We start from the raw sequence: 15663 nt of genomic DNA on the forward strand, positions 1-15663 counted from the left end.
CCCCGTGGGCCGGATCCAGGCCTTGAGTTTGACACCCGTCTTAAGTATAAGCCTGACATAGCACTGGTTCCCTTAAATCTAAATACCACAGAAAACCTGTGATGCATGATCCGTCGTGAGTGAAAACATTTACTCAAGGGATATCAATTGATATTATGGCCTCCTTGTTCCCAGATGTCTAATTACTGGTACAATAGCATCATTTACAGTACGTAGAAAAATAACCATCTGATTTCCTGTCACAAGGCTTAGCATTTACACTGTTAACTAAATTGCCAAAGAAAACACAACTCTTTAGCCGTGCTTCCTGGTCTCTTGTTTTTCCTCTCTATCAAAAACTTCATAGCAAAGGATCAAAGCTGTGCAAGTAAGATACGGATCATAGTGAAGCATTCCCATTTCCAGGCAGATTTCCAGATTTCAGAGTTCTCCATGAACTACAGGCAGTCCTTGACTTGTGACCACAATTGAGCCCAGAATTCATGTTGCTGAGTGAGACATTTGTGAAGTGAGTTTTGCCCCATTTTACGACTTTCCTTGCCACATTTGTTAAGTGAATCGCTGCTGTTATTAAATTAATAACATGGTTGTTAAGTGAATCGGGTGTCCCCGTTGACGTTGCTTGTCAGAAGGTCACAAAAGATTATATGACCTCAAGACACTGCAACCGTCATAAATGTGAATCAGTTTGTCAAGCATCCGAATGTAAATCATGTGACCATGGGATGCTGCAACGGTTGTAAGTATGAAAAATGGTCATAAGCCACTTTTTCAGTGCGGTTGTAACTTCAAACGGTCACTAAATGAACTGTTGTAAGTTGAAAACTATCTATATGAGCTTTATATAGGTGAATATCTATGTCAGATTACAGAAATAGGTATATTTGCAGTCAAATATTTGTAAAGTGGATGGACTCAGTCACAACAATGGTGATGTGTGTAGTGTTAAAAGATCTGAAGGCAGGGGTGGACTGCTGGGGGTTCGCAGGGGTTCGGGAGAACCTCTAGCTAAGATTCTGTGCAGTTCAGAGAACCCCCAAATCCCACTCCTGGCTGGCCCCTCCTACACCATCCTGCCCCTCCCAGGAGTCCCCACGCAGCCAGTTAGGGATGCAGGTAAGTGCAGGGCCCACGCAGAGGCTTGGGGAGGACAAAAAATGGGCCTACCAGAAGTTCGGGAAGGGGCCTCCTGAAGTTCCAGAGGGCCTCCAGAACCCAGGGGAGGTAGTTTTCGCCCTCCCAGAGGCTCGAGGAAAGGCTCCGGAGCCCGGGGAGGGCAAAAACGCCCCCTCCCGTGGTGCAGGAAGCCGACTAGGCCACACCCACCATGGCCACGCCCACCCAGCAACCAGGCAGAGAACCCCTTGCTAAAAATTTTTGAAGCCCACCCCTGCCTGAAGGAGAAATTGGGGACAGATTGTCATAGAGAAATCTAGTTGCTAAAAGTTGACATTGACTCCTAGCAATAAAGATTAACTGGAAAAGCCAAATTGTGGTAGAATACCATACTTTCAATATGTACAATGGTGTATTTCATAGTTGGCTAGAGAATTCTGGGAGTTGAAGTCCGCACATCTTAAGTTTGAAAAACACTGGGTTACACCCAAAGTCGTGTCTCATTTCTGCAAAGAGTTGCACCAATGTATTTATTGACAGAGAAAATGAAATTTTCTTTTAAATGTCTTAGCATGTTGCATCGTCCAAACCATCAGTTTTAAATTTTAATACAGTTAATCTGAGTTTAGCATGTCCAACGAGCAAAGAAATTGTGCTTTGTGAACAATGTTGGATTAAATCAGAGAAAGGGCATCATAGAAAAAAATTTCTCTGAACCAAACTCGGTTGATTCCCGTTGCGTATGGCAACTGAGATTGGCCAATTCTCAAACTGAATCCTAATGTTTTAAATTGTTCTGCAGACAACATTTGTCTAGAGAGACTGTTTCCTTTTTAAACACTCCACTTTCTATTCATTGCTTAGTTTCCAATAAGAGTGAAAGCTCTGTGCCATAATCTAATGATAATAAGGCTTATGATGGGAAATTAGCTATTGATTTCTCATTCACTGGTCCTTCTGCTGAATAATTCACTGTTTTGGGAATTAGAAGGCCTTAAAATAATTACCCATATTTTAAAACATTTTAGCTTGGATTGAGAGATCCAATCACTCTTTTCCTCTAGCTAGGTTCAACTATTACACCAAGCCATGCTGCAGTTGGATGGGTTTGTACCAGGGGTGAAATCCAGCAGGTTCTGACAGGTTCTGGAGAACCGGTAGCGGAAATTTTGAGCAGTTTGGAGAACCGGAAAATACTACCTCTGGCTGGCCCCAGAGTGGGATGGGAATGGGGATTTTGCAGCATCCTTCCCCTGTAGTGGGGTGGGAGTGGAGATTTTGCAGTATCCTTCCCCTGCCACGCCCACCAAGCCACACCACGCCCACAAAACCACGCCCACAGAACCGGTAGTAAAAAAATTTGAAATTCCACCACTGGCATAACTCATTCTTTTCAGTGCCGTTGTAACTTCAAATGTCCACTAAATGAATGGTTGTAAGTCGAGAACTACCTGTATAAGAGAAATTGTTTTTCTTTCCAATCGCATACAGAAATATCCTGCCAATAGAAGGACAAACCACTCCTAGAAAGAATAACAGTTACTTTATGACCTGGTGATAGCTCTGTGCATGACTTAATTAAAAAGTGTCCGTTTGTAATTATGGTATGATGATTGATTCTCATCTGCGGAGAGCCTCACCATCTTGTCCTATCAACCTCTTATTAGTTTGTCTGAGTGCCATCAGGTTGCATGTGAACCGGCTTTTAATTTCAACCAATATCAGTCTACTATAGGTCTTCCTAGGCTCTGAGTTTTTCACGTCAAAGGAGAGTAACTCAGATTAATGACACCTCAATGTTGACAGGGTTTAACTACACTGTGTGGTGTAGTTAAATAAAAAAACCTCTTGCTAGCAAGGTTCTCAACAGCAACCTGTCAGATACTTCAAGGAATTTGGGAAGACGATGACCTTTTCATCTCCAACATCTGGGATTCATTGCTCAGCCGTCTTTCTGCATCGAGCCTCAAATTTTCAGCAAAAAAAAAAAAAGAAGACCCTTCTCTGTGTAGAAAATCACAGAGTTTTGACAGATTTCACCAAAGGCTACATTAAAAATTCTCTGGCATCTTCTGCTCTGTGCTGTCCTCTCTGTAAGAAAGCTACAAGGCAGACAAGAATTACGGGGTTGTTGAGTTGTTGTTCTTTGCACTGTCAAAAGTCACAAATTGCATTTCTGGCAGTCAAACTAGATGGAAGACGAACAAATGTGCAAAATATTTGAGCTTTGGAAAGAAACATTTCAAGCGTGTTGGCAATGGCTAGCCTTTGGAAAATAGGTCATTCTGAGCATTCCAGAAAAGTTTTCCTCCATTTTCAAAGTCTGACCACTCCTTCGATCCAAGTTCAAAAGAATATTTTGCCAAGGTTGGGGGATAGGCCCTTTTCAGGTTTGAAACATTCCATCCATGTCTGCCCATCATCCTGTTCACTTACAGGAAAGGAACTTGGTAGCGCAGTGGTTAGAATGCAGTATTACAGGCTTTTAGTAGGGCTTTTTGGCCCCCCCAAGCAGTGTTCTATTTTATACAAAGTCAGCTTATTGCCCCCGCAAACCGGGTCCTCATTTTACCTACCTCGGAAGTAATCCTTCCCCTGGAGTGGGGTGGGAATGGAGATTTTACAGTATCCTTCCTCTGCCATGCCCACCAAGCCACGCCCACCAAGCCATGCCACACCCACCAAGCCACACCCACAGAACTAGTAGTAAAAAAATTTGAAACCCACCACTGATCTGCACATGCGCTCCTGTTGCGAACCGGTAGTAAAGATAAGTAGAACCCACCCCTGGTATTTGTATTATATGTATATGTATATTTATTTATTTATTTATTTTATATTGGATTTCTATACCGCCCTTCTCCCTGAGGACTCAGGGCGGTGTACAGCCAGATTAAAAAACATGCAGAACAAATATTAAAAACAATTAAAAGATATATAAATTTGGCCCAATTAAAACTCATTTACCAATTAAAATGTTTAAAACATTTAAAAACAGTTAAAAATTTCATCTTAAACCAGCCCGGCTTGTTTAAATAAATGGGTTTTAAGGGCGCGACGGAAGGCACTGAGGTCTTGGATTCTCCTTATCTCTGGGGGGAGCTGATTCCAGAGGGTAGGTGCCCCCCAGAGAAGGCTCTCCCCCTGGGGGTCACCAGCCTACATTGTCTGGCTGATGGCACCCCGAGGAGGCCCTCTCTGTGAGAGCGCACGGGTCGATGGGAGGTCGTTGGTAGCAGCAGGCGGTCTCGAAGATAGCTAGGCCCTATGCCATGGAGCGCTTTAAAGGTGATAACCAACACCTTGAAGCGCACCCGGAAGACAACTGGGAGCCAGTGCAGCTCGCGCAGGAGCGGTGTTACATGGGAGCGCCATGCTGCTCCCGTCACTACCCGCGCTGCTGCGTTCTGGACCAGCTGGAGCCTCCGGGTGCTCCTCAAGGGAAGCCCCATGTAGAGAGCGTTGCAATAGTCAAGGCGAGAGGTGACGAGGGCGTGAGTGACTGTGCACAGGGAATCCCGATCAAGAAAGGGCCGCAACTGGCGAATCAGGTGAACCTGACAAAAGGTCCCCCTGGTTACAGCCGTCAGATGTTCCTCCAAGGACAGCTGCATATCCAGGAGGACTCCCAGATTGCGAGCCCTCTCTGTGGGGGCCAATGACTCGCCCCCAATAGTCAGTGATGGAGTCAACTGACTATATCGGGATGCCGGGAGCCACAGCCACTCAGTCTTGGAAGGGTTGAGCTTGAGCCTGTTCCTCCCCATCCAGATCCGTACAGCCTCCAGGCACTGGGACATCACTTCAAGGGCATCGTTGGGGTGGCCTGGGGTGGAGATGTACAGCTGGGTGTCATCAGCGTACTGGTGGTATCTCACCCCAAAGCCACGGATGATCTCACCCAGCGGCTTCACATAAATGTTGAACAGGAGAGGCGAGAGGACCGATCCCTGCGGCACTCCACAAATGAGAGGCCTCGAGGTCGACCTCTGCCCCCCTGCCAACACAAACTGCGACCGGTCAGAGAGAAAGGAGGAGAACCACCGCAACACGGTGCCTCCCACCCCCAACTCTTCCAGCCGGTGCAGCATGATACCATGGTCGATGGTATCAAAAGCCGCTGAGAGGTCTAACAGGACCAGAACAGAGGAACAACCCCTGTCCCGAGCCCTCCAGTACATATACATGTATATGTATATGTATATGTATATGTATATGTATATGTATATGTATATGTATATGATGGGTATTTAATGCAAAGAGCCTATATTTAACTTCATCTATTGCACAAAGCCATTTGAAGTAGACCAGATCAACACACAACAGGAAGACCAGAACTCACTTTATTGAGATAGGCCATAACAGATTTTTACATATTGTATAAAATCATATTGTGCTTCTCTTTCTCTCTTAGGCCCCAGTCAGCTGGGCAAAAGTCATCTCGAGTCTTTTATTACTATTGCCCTACCCAGGTCTGTTCAACATTATGCAATTTTGGATTTGCATAATAATCTGAGCTCACATGTCTATTTTGTGTAATTTGTTGTATTGCACCAACTCCTGCATCATAGGAGGAAGGGCAAATTATAATCCCATCTTAAATGAAATTCCTAAGGCGGTTATTATAAATTTGAAATATTAAATATATTCACACATTTAGATTCACATTTAAGTCTAGAACTGGAGGCTAGCATTTCACTGAAGAGAATCAACACAGATGAGGACCTAATATATAAATTGTCAATATACTGATTATAGCAATTGCTTCAATTACCTTCAATTAATGCCTATGCTAATTTTTTTAAAAAAATGAGTCTATCACAGTCAAGCTCAGCTGTTACAGGTTTTTTGGCAGCAAAATGGAATTGTTTATCTTCCTTTGTAGGGTGTTTCCCCCCCCCCCACATTTCTGAACCTAACTTAAAATGCTGGGATCCTCTAATAGCGTCTCATCCAAGTACTAACTAGGTCTAACTCTGCCTATGGAGATTCTCAGTCATCCAGGTCATGGTTGTCCCAAAGGTGCTTTTTCAAGCGGCAACTGGATTTCCTTTGTTTTTCCTTGAAGATGTTTCACTTCTCATCCAAGAAGTTTCTTCAGTTCTGACTGAACGGTAGAGAATGGAAGGGTTTATATATTCCTTGCAGTCATCTGGTCATTTGCACTCTTTCTGAGAGTCATTGAGGCCACTTGGAGGTTTATCTGAGGAGGTTTATCTGCTTAAAGGTCTAACTCCTTCACTTGCCAATTGCCAGCCTCAGCTGCTAACTTACGGGACCGCCTTCTGCCCCCAATTGCCTCCCACCGACCGGTTCGCTCCGACAACGTCGGCTGGCGACCCCCAGGGGGAGAGTCTTCTCTGTGGTGGCACCTACCCTCTGGAACGATCTACCCCCAGAGATACGAGTGATCCCAGACCTCCGGACTTTTCGTCAGGCCCTAAAAACTTACTTTTTTCAGTTAGCCGGGCTGGCCTGATTCCATGTTGGTTTTAAAGTTTGATACTGATTTTTAATTGAAATGTTTTAAAATATGGGCCAAATTTCATTTAATTATTTTTAGAATTATTTTAACTTTTGTGTACAAATGTTTTTATTTTGACTGTTCACCGCCCTGAGTCCGAAAGGAGAAGGGCGGTATACAAATCTAATAAAAGATAAAGATAAAGATAATGCTACTTATTACCTGCTATGACTTCCTGTAGGTCAAAAGTAGTTATGCCTGTCTCATCAAGTAATTCCACCTGCTTTTCTCTGATTGCCTTCTTCCATTTTATTCATGGAATGAATCCAAGCGTCCAGTGTCCTAATCATGGAATATTATTCAACCAGCCATTTTCTTGTTTTTTTTTTTAAAAAACAAAACATTCAAGAACATTGTGCATTAAGCAAATGACCAAATGTGTCTGGCTGTTCTAAATGAATTGCCACTGTCATAATGGGTACATAACTTCATTGCAGCCTCACCAAGAGTTGTGACGAATTATTAATCTTGGTTGCCATTTAGTCCACCACTAAGCTGTGTTTTCTTCTCTGCAGGATAGTGCCACAGCAAAGAAAAAAGGCTTGGGGCAATTTGAAGACTCACAACTGTAGTCTACAGGATTATGTAATGCTATTCTTTATGAAATCAGGCTATTACGCAATTTGATTCAGTATGTGTGAGTTGTTCTGGTTCCTTGCAGGCTTTGATCACACAACACACTTCATTTGGTAATAAACTCCCATTCTGAACCGTCAATGAGTCAGATGGGCTGGTTTTAACGCTGTTCTCTAAACTGGGGTTACTCAGAACTAAAGGTTTTCAACTTCAGTTTTCAGAAATCCCCGGAGAGCATGCTGGGAATCGAAGTCTACGCGTCTTAATGTTGTCAAGATTGAGATACCCTTTATTTATTTTATTTGTCGAGTACGTATTAGATAATATATATAAGCATGAATTGAATACATATATAACGGGTGGGTTCTAAATTTTTTTACTACCGGTTCTGTGGGCGTGGCTTATTTTGTGGGTGTGGCTTGGAGGTCATGTGACTAGGTGGGCGTGGCTAGCTGGTCAGAGTCATTTCTGGAAGGTCCTCACACTTACGACCAGTCCTCACACTTACGACCTGACTCATTTGTTTGCTTTTAACACTGATCAGCTGTAGGACGGCCCTTTGAAGCCCCGCGGCAAGTGTTTAAACAGGGTTTTTTCCCTCTAGTCATCAGCTGGGACTCAGGAGGCAGCAATAGATTGGGGGTGGGACCAAATAAAAGGTAAGAATAACATGGGTGGGTGGGGGTGGGTGGGCGGGGGAGGACAACTGGTTCGGTGATGTCATATCATTACCACTACCGGCTCGGCCAAACCGGACCGAACCGGGAGGAACCCACCACTGATATACAAGCATGAATTGAATACATAAAACAAATAATTTAATTTGATTTTATCGGGTTTTTAAATTTTGTGTATTTATGTATTTTATTGTTGGCTGTTCACCGCCCTGAGTCCTTCGGGAGTAGGGCGGTATACAAATCAAATAAACTAAACTAAACTAAACTAAATACAATTAAAGGGAACATTAGGACAGGGACGGTAGGCACACTGGTGCTCTTATGTACGCCCTTTACATACCTCTTAGGAATGGGATGAGGTCAGTCTAAGATTAAAATTTTGGGGGTTTTGGGATGAAACCACAGAGTCAGGTAGTGCATTCCAGGCATTGACAACTCTGTTGCTGAAGTCATATTTTCTTCAATCGAGTTTGGAGCGGTTCACTTTAAGTATGTATCTATTGTGTGCTTGTGTATTGTTGTGGTTGAAGCTGAAGTAGTCATTGACAGGTAGGACATTGTAACAGATGATTTTATGAGCTACGCTTAGGTCATGCAAAAGGCGGCATAGTTCTAAGTTTTCTAAGCCCAGAATTTCAAGTCTGGTGGCATAAGGTATTTTGTTGCGAGCAGAGGAGTGGAGGACTCTTCTTGTGAAATATTTCTGGATACGTTCAATTGTATTAATGTCCGATATGCAGTATGAGTTCCAGACAGATGAGCTGTATTCGAGAATTGGTCTAGCAAATGTTTTGTATGCTCTGGATAGTAGTGTGGTATTACCAGAGAAGAAGCTACGCAGATTAGGTTTACAACTCTTAATGCCTTTTTGGCGATGTTGTTACAATGGCTTTGGGACTTAGCTCAAATCCCAAACCGTAAATAATCTAACCTAGATTAACAGCAACCGAGCGTAGCATATTATGAAGCTCTTCCTGCCATCAACTGATTTGGTTTAATGTGTGGTGGGAACACAGCCGTGCTTGTTAAGCCCTTGCGTGTTTCAATATAACATGGTTTGATTAAATTAATATTGCATCCCTGGAAAAGGGTGAGAAATCAGAGGAACGTAACAGAATAACAGAGTCGGAAGGGACAAATGTCATTTAATTGTCCAAGCCATGTTAATTTAAATCTCTCTCTGGGTATTTCCCTTTCTCCCTCTAGTCCTGTTATGAGCCCTGACGCTAAAAAGCTGCCTTGCCTTTGTCAATTGCCTTGGGCATTTGCATTTGTCAGCTTGATTTATATCCCGGGATAGGGATGTTAGATTATGCAAAGCAAAAGACACAGCTCATTCTGCATTAATAAATGCCAAGACACTTGTGCTCACGTCTACGCACACAGGGCACACATAAATATACTTAATGCCAATACTTATTGCCTGTCATTTTGCAAAGTACACCGTAGTTTGTAGGCTAAAAGGCAATCTATATCATGGGTATCCAGTTTTTTTGTTCTAGCTGAGGAGTCACCCATTTTCAGTTGAGGCGGTTGTGGTCCATATTCCCAAAAGGAATTGGCTAGCTGGGACCAAAAGTTAAGTTTCGTTTTATTTCATTTGTATTGAATGAAAATCTACCGTGTTTCCCCGAAAATAAGACCCTGTCTTATTTTTTTTGAACCCTGAAATAAGCGCTTGGCCTTATTGCCATATGCTCAAAAGCCCGATTGGGCTTATTATCAGGGGATGTCTTATTTGGGGGGAAACAGGGTAGTTCAATTCATATGTATCACATTTCGGAAGTATTTTCAAAAAGTGCTTTGGAGAGAGTGGTAGCTAGTAGGAAATGTACTTCTGAATCTTTAAAGCACAAGTCTTTTTCTGGGATTATGGTGTTGTCTGCTCTGGCTGCCACATCATTCTGAGAAAAGATGCAGCTACTTTAAAAAGCTGAAGAGGGATGCTACGTTTGCACTCAAGGAGGGGGAGCTGTGTGGAGAGGGTTTCCTCTTTTAAATTCTTGGGAGTGCTTATTAGTCAAGATCTCATCTGGAAAAACAACATGGCCCTGGTGATTGGCAAGGCCCAACAGAGACTTCATTTCAGCAGGTTCTGACGAGTTCTGGAGAACCGGTAGTAAAAATTCTGACTGGCCCCGCCCCCATCTATTCTCTGCCTCCTGAGTCCCAGCTGATCAGGAGGAAATGGGGATTTTGCAGTAACCTTCCCCTGGATTGGGGACGGAAAGGGGCGGGATGGGAATGGAGATTTTACAGTATCCTTCTCCTGCCATGCCCACCAAGCCATGCCACGCCCACCAAGCCACGCCCACAGAACCGGTAGTAAAAATTTTTGAAACCCACCACTGTTAGAGTCCTGCGAAAAAAATCAGGTGGAACAACGGCTGATGACCCCTTTCTATCGGTCCACGATAGAAAGTGTCCTCACATACTGCATTACAGTATGGTACGCTGGTTTAACTGCCGCGGACAGGAAGGCACTATGGAGAGTGATCAATTTGGCACAAGAAACCATGAGTTGCTCTCTAACACCACTGGATGACATCGCCAGGTCTCGCTACTTTAGCAGACTAAGGAAGATACTCAGAGATGATTCACACCCTGGTCAGTGTCTCTTCGCACTTCTGCCCATCGGGCAGAAGACATCAAAGCATAGCCAGCCGAACAAATAGGTTTAAAAGTAGTTTCTATCCTTGGGCTGTCAGACTCTTAAACACAATCATAATCACTCCAAGCACACGCGGAAATGTATGACTAGTTTTCCTTTTTCTTTCTTTTTCTTCTTTCCCCCTAATTACTTGCATAGGGATTATTCTTTATACTATTTATGTTGTTTGTATTTTTTGTCATGGATTGCACCAGTGAGGCTAAAACCAATTTCATTGTATACATGATGTACAATGACAATAAAGGCTATACTATACTATACTCCCGTGTACTCTAAATCACTTTCTCGGAACTGGATCTAAAGCAATGTACAACTCTATCTCATAGAGTTAATATGATTGTCTTGTTCCATTGTGTCTTGTTAACAAATTATTTATTTTATTTTTATTTATTTTATTTTATTTCTATACTGCCCTTTTCCTGCGGGACTCAGGGCGGTGTACAGCCGAGATAAAACATAGCATATAAAATTTAAAAAACAGTTTAAAAAACAATTAAATAATTTTGGCCCAAAATTTAAAACAACCCAATTAAAACCGAATTCAATTAAAACTGAGAGGATGGGATCAAGCCAGCCCGGCTAGATGGAATAAGTGTGTTTTCAGGGCCCGACGAAAAGTCCGGAGGTCTGATATCGTGCGTATCTCAGGGGGCAGGTCATTCCAGAGGGCAGGTGCTGCCACAGAGAAGGCTCTCCCCCTGGGGGTCGCCAGCCGGCATTGTCTGGCCGACGGCACCCTGAGGAAGCCCTCTCTGTGCGAGTGAACCGGTCGGTGAGAGGCTATTGGCGGCAGAAGGCGGTCTCGCAAATACCCCGGCCCTAAGCTATGGATCACTTTAAAAGTGGTCACCAACACCTTGAAGCGCACCCAGAAGACCACAGGAAGCCAGTGCAGCTCGCGCAGGAGAGGTGTCATATGTGAGCGCCCCGTCGCTCCCATAATCCCCCGTGCAGCCGCATTCTGGACCAACTGCAGCCTCCGGGTGCACCCCAAGGGGAGACCCATGTAGAGAGCATTAGAATTTCTTAACAACTTCTTTGGTCTCTAGGGAACCACAACCACACTTTTCACTGTTGGGGTCTCTGCTGGCACACTTCTTTATGTTACAAAGAGTTTAGACAGAAACGTTTGAAGAACCATTGCAGGAATTGGGTATGTCTAGTCCCGTGATGGCGAACCTATGGCATGCATGCCACAGGTGGCATGCGGAGCTATATCTGAGGGCATGTGAACATTGCCGTAGCTCAGCTCCAGCGTGCCTGCTCTGGGCAGCTGATTTTCGGGCCTTCCAGTCCTACCAGAAGTCAGGAAATAGGCTGTTCCTGGCCTCCGGAGGGCCTCGGGGTGGGGGTGGGGGTGGGGGAAGGCCGTTTTTGTCAGATGTAAATGCCTTATTCCCTAATGTGTAAATAATGTATATATGGGATATCAGGGGTTAACTTATTCTTTGATTCTTAATGTATTCATAATTCACCACTCCCACTCTTGGCTCCACCCTTTGTATATATAAGGAGCCACCTTCACCATTTTCTTTGCTTCTATCTGTGAATATTCAGTGAATATAGAATGCCTATTATAATTAAAGAGAAATATATTTAAACCTCTAACTCTCATTATTATTATTGAGTCTGATCCTGAAAATATTGCAACAAACTGGTAGCAGAGGATGGTTAATTGACTCAATAAATACCTAAAAATGTCTAAGAAAGATAGGCCCAACACCAGGGCCTACAGCAAAGAAATAGAAACTGAACAAGAAATAATCAACGAATCCACAAACGCGATTTCGAGAGAATCCGAAGAATACACCACTGAAGAAGAAGAATTAATAAATGAAAATGATGGCCAGGAGGAAATCGAAATAGAAAATAACGAACTCAGGTCAGAGATATTGAAGTTATTAAAAAGCCAGAAGAATGATGAAAGCCTCATCGCGAACCTCCAAGAAATGCTGAAGAACAGCGGAGCAGCGAGAGAGAAAAACATCGCTAAAGAGAAACCCAAAGACCAAAAAACTGTGAGTGTTATGACTACAGAGAAAGTCGTTATGAAAAAGAAAAAATGTGATCCCGCGCGAAATTTTGAATGGCAGCCATCTTGGTTTCAACAAGCCTCCAAAGTGAGCGAAGCAGAGCCAATCAAAATGCTCAGTTCAAAATTTCTGGCGCGAAAAACGTTATCAGACAACGAAAGTGAAAAGGAGGATTCAAACTCTTCGGAAGAGCCAGAATTAGAAAATGAAGACGACTTAACGAAATCCCAAGTAAAGTCAGCAATGAAGACGCTTTTTGCTGCATTTGGGCCAAAATTAAAAATTTCCAAAGCGCCAACGAAGAAGCAAGCGAACAAGCCGATACTTCAAGACATGCACGCTCCCATCCTGACTTCGAGAGCGACGACGCCCGAGCCCAGAGAGCCATGTCGATTCCGCCCTACACCGCAAACCGAAGCAAGTGCCAACGCACCCAAAAGAAAGAGAAGAACAGTCGCCGCCATCAGAACTCCTAAGACCGAGCCAGAGACCGACTCGTCTGAAGAGGAGCGGAGCGAGCGAGCTACAATGGAGAGAACCTTCCACGACGACGCCAAAGAAGAAATGAACAACGCGCATGTGCGAAACTACGTAGACGGTCCGGAAAGACTTGAACTGGCCAGAGAACCGCGCAGACTCGTTGCGAGCATCCCCATGCCGTTTTGCAATTTCCTACACTTGCGAGACCACGGACTACCTCAGGTTGTAAGTAATGGACAAAATAATGTGGGAAACTTACCCAGTGACTTCCCAAAACTTAGGGTTGATGGCATTAATTTGCAAGAATGGTATCAACAGCTCCAGGTTGTCTTTATGAAAGAAAATTTACTGTTTTTTATCACTAGTCCCCCAAGAAGACCTTGGACTTTAAAAATAGATTGTTTACACCATAAGGCATTTTTCTTAATAATATCTAGCGTGTCTCCTGCAATGTATCATAGCATCAAACCAAATCTAACTGTTTCAGAAATAATTCAATGCATGTTTAATTTGTTTCACAGCGATAGTGTAGCTACCACCACAAGAATGTCTAAGGACTTCTTTTCTTCCAGAGTAAAACCAGGGGTTTCCATAAGTGAGCATTTAATATCTTTAAACAAAATAAGAGCTGAACTGCATTTGAGGGGGGAAGTGATTTCAGATCAAACAATGAAAAGTGTTATTATCAACTCACTTGATTCATCATGGGATAGTTTTATGTCACACTTAGACACCATCAATCTAGGATATTTATCAATAGAAAGTCTGTCTAACAAATTGATAGCAGAAGACAATTCAAGAAAAAATCGTTATAGCAATCACACAGAACACAAATCTTTTAGGAAGGTAGCTTTCCAAGAAAAATATAATGAAACTTTTAAATGCCACAATTGTGGGTCCAGGGAACACAATAGAAGAGATTGTCCCAAAATTTCAAAGGAAAGACATAGGTCAGAATATAGGAATAAATACAATTATAGACAGTCTTCCACAGATAGACATAAATATAGAAGCCCACCAAATTACAGAGAAAGTAGAGGGGGCAGAGAAAATTCAAAAGAGAGAAAATCTGGTTCACTGAATGGACTAAATAAACAAGACAGCACTAAAACGCAACAAAATGAGAACAATAATTGGCTTATTGATTCTGGGGCAACTAATCACACCACTAATAACAAAAATATATTGTCTTCATTTACAGAAGATAAGTTTGTAATAAAGGTAGCTAATCAAGAAAAAGTTCAAGTATTAGGCAGAGGGAATGTGACCTTGCCTGGTCTAGGAAAAATAGAGGGGGTATTGTTAATACCAGAAATACCTCATAACATACTAAGTGCCATAAAACTAAGCAGAGATTCTGACATCAATATAGTTTTCTCAAAGGGAAAAGCAACTTTAGAGAAGAATAAAACAAATGTAGGCACTGTGATGATTAAAGGAGGCCTACCCTATCTGATAACAAAAGAAAGATGGTTACATAACATTGATTCAAATATGGAAGATTGTATTGAGGCAGATGATGAAAATATTAGTAACAGTGACAATGATGAATGTAAAATATCTCATGATCACACAGATACACACAATGAGAAGAAACCAAAAATAGGTAAACCAATTCATGACGAGTGTGCTCATATCTTACATAGGAAGTTAGGACATGCAAGTTTTCCTGTAGTACAAAAAATGACTGAACACGCAGAAGGTGTCAAAATAAAAAATTGTGAAAATTATTTGGAATGCTCAGTATGTAAATCTACTAAACTAAAAACTAGTCCCAGGCCAAAAAAATCCACCAGATCAACTAACAAAATTTTTGACTTAGTACACATGGACTTAGTTGGCCCATTAACTCCATCAATCACTTATAGAAAACGTTACTTCCTAACAATAGTAGACGATTACAGTCGCTATGGTTTTGTTTACACATTAAAACACAAGGATGAAACCTTTCAAAAATTTAAGGAATTTTACAAACGCATAGAAACACAACATAATATCAGAATAAAACAAATTATGACAGATAGGGGATGTGAATTCATGTCTAAAGAATTCTCCCAATGGTTAAAGGATAGAGGAATGCTACATTACACGTCTAGTCCATTTTCTGCGTTCCAGAACGGGATTGCAGAGAGAAAGAATTCCACATTACAAACCATGATTAGGTGCACATTAGAGGATGCTGGTTTAGGCAAACAATTTTGGTCAGAAGCCTTACATTATTCAAATTACACTCAAAATAGAACCTGGTCCAGTATTGTGAATAAGACACCATATGAGGTGATGTATAATAGGAAACCAAAATTAGCACACATGCACATATTTGGGGTCACTGCAGACGTACACATACCTAAACAGTTGAGAAGAAAGGGAGAAAACGTATCCAGAAGACTAAGATTTATGGGATATGAAACTGGCACCAAAGGGTACAGATTCATTGATAATAATAACAAATTTATAGTTTCCAGAACAGCTGTGTTCCATGAACAGGCCAACTGGTCTAAATTACATCTTAATGAAATATTTCCAAATAAATGCAAAGATACAAAATCTCGTGAGGAAGGGACAATAGAAAATCAAAATATCAAC

Source organism: Pantherophis guttatus, chromosome 6, assembly GCF_059756535.1.
Source record: "Pantherophis guttatus breed Tessera chromosome 6, ASM5975653v1, whole genome shotgun sequence".
In the NCBI taxonomy this organism is placed as follows: Eukaryota; Metazoa; Chordata; class Lepidosauria; order Squamata; family Colubridae; genus Pantherophis; species Pantherophis guttatus.